Raw genomic sequence first — 2,371 nt, 5'->3', positions numbered from 1 at the left:
TCCTTCAGGTCTATGTATAATAAATCAAGGTCTATGTATAATAAATAAAGTGTTCCTCTTTTTCCTGTTTGCGGAGTAGTCCATGATGAATAAAGAAGTGATAAATTTGTTCTCTTAGTTGTGCTGTTAGTATTTTTCACGTAGTAGGTAAGCATGTTATAGGCCTGTAGTTGCTGAGGGTGGTTCCCTTTTCTGTGGTTTTTTCTTTTTGCATTAGTGTGATTCTATCTTTGGTTATTCATTATGGCACATTATTATTATTATTATTATTATTATTATTATTATTATTATTATTATTATTATTATTATTTTCTTGAAGTTTTTATTTATTTAATTTTTTTTTCAATTGGAACCATGGGTGGTTGCGTATGCGTAAAAATCATCAGCAAAAACAATAGCCGTAGGCAAACGTTTAAAACTGTGTTTGCGATGGCTATGAGTCTAAGGCAGTCATCACATCCCTGAATTTATTAAGATTTTTATATTTATTTTATGTATTTATAAATTTTGTTAATAAAAATTATTTGTTATATTAGGATTAGAGTTACATTTTACTTATATTATCATTTATGTCATTTATTCATTTTTTTTTTTCTATTTTCATACTTTTGAATATCATATCTATAAATATGTTAGTTTATGTATTATCATATAGTTTAGGAATTTGAGCTTTAAGCATATGCATTGCAGTGAAGACAAGCCGCAAATATTAAAATTTATTTATGTATTTTTTATATCATTAGTGTTATTAGTAAATTTAGTATTAATTAGCTTCAATAATTCTGTATATTATTATTAATATTGTATATTTAATTATTTTATTTTTTATTTGCATTCTTTATTGTTTTATTATTTATTTTATATCTATATAGTTATAGGATATACACACGTCTCTCTCTCTCTCTCTCTCTCTCTCTCTCTCTCTCTCTCTATATATATATATATATATATATATATATATATATATATATATATATATATATATAAAAGGGCTTCCTTCAGTCTTGACAGACTATGGATACCCACTGTAAGGGTGCCTGCGCGTGAAATTTGTGTGGCAAGTGTTGCGCAATCTCCAACCATGCCTCTCCTGAATCAATATTGTTGCATACCAGTGGCAAGTTGAGGTACAAGACGACTGGAAACAATGCCAAGATAAGCGGAGAGCACATACAGCACCTAGAATTCCCAAATGGTCACCCATCTGGTATTAGCCAGGCTCAACGTTGCTTAACTTCGGTGATCTGACGAGAACCGGTGTGTCAACGTGATTATGCCGTATTTATATATATATATATATATATATATATATATATATATATATATATATATATATATATATATATATATATATATATATATATATATATATATATATATATACACACAAAGTGCGATCAGGGGAAGGTGTATAAAAAACCTAGGTTTGTCAGGAGCAGAATCTAGTAAATGTAAAGTGTAATGTTGTAGCAACGTGTCAATCGTATATAAACCGAGATTATATATATATATATATATATATATATATATATATATATATATATATATATATATATATATATATATATATAAAAATAAAAATTACAATAAGTTTACCAAGGTAATCAAAATGGTAAACTTAAAATATATTATAAATATTAAAGAGTTAATATTTACAAGTAAAATAAACTCAGCCAGATGTAAAAGCTCAATAAAACCGAAAAGGAAATAGAGCTTATAATATTATTTGTTCTTCTGATCAGTTTTCTTAATTTAATTCTGGAACTTTCACTTGCATATCTAAGCTGACCTAATTATTAACGCTAACTTTCGCGCTTTTTGTCTGGGTCAGTTTGATCTTGCTTTTCAAATTTAAACTTTCACCGCTTTTCGTTTTTTTTTGTTTTGTTTTTTTTAAACCTTAAAAATTTTTTTGATTCATCCAGCCTTGACAGATGTGTTTAAAATTTTATCTCCAGTGCTTTTCTTTTAATGATTTGGAATTCATTCCATTTGCGCTTTTTTCCAAGGAACTCTGCCTTTTGGATTATTTTGGACCGTTTGGAATTTACCCATTGGATTGAAATTTTAAATTCGACCGTTTTGGATTTACCATTTTTGGATTTTTACCCTTCACTGGACTATCCATTCATGTGAAATCTTTTTATCATTTTCTTTTGTCTCCTGTTCCCCTTACCTCACCCTTTTTTTAACCAAGTAAGATCTGTGACTTACTTGTAGTTTCATTAAATACTTTTATATGCAAAATCCGATCCTGCATTTTGCTAATTCCTGCCCTCTGATGAGAAGGAGAGTATTTCTTCGAAACTCCGCGGATTAAGGACTATCCACTTATCTTGTGCTTCCTTTTTTAAAATTGAATATGTTTTTA

At 27.9% G+C, this 2,371-nt stretch overlaps 1 pseudogene; it reads right to left on the bottom strand.

Annotated features, from left to right (window-relative positions):
• Positions 1-1,167: 1,167 nt before the first annotated feature.
• Positions 1,168-1,284, bottom strand: LOC145240420 (5S ribosomal RNA; annotated as a pseudogene).
• Between the last annotated feature and the right edge of the window lie 1,087 nt (positions 1,285-2,371).

Source organism: Euprymna scolopes, chromosome 19 (assembly GCF_053919585.1).
Source record: "Euprymna scolopes isolate OS-2025 chromosome 19, ASM5391958v1, whole genome shotgun sequence".
Taxonomy (NCBI): Eukaryota; Metazoa; Mollusca; class Cephalopoda; order Sepiida; family Sepiolidae; genus Euprymna; species Euprymna scolopes.
This window is presented reverse-complemented; position numbering and strand designations above follow the sequence as displayed.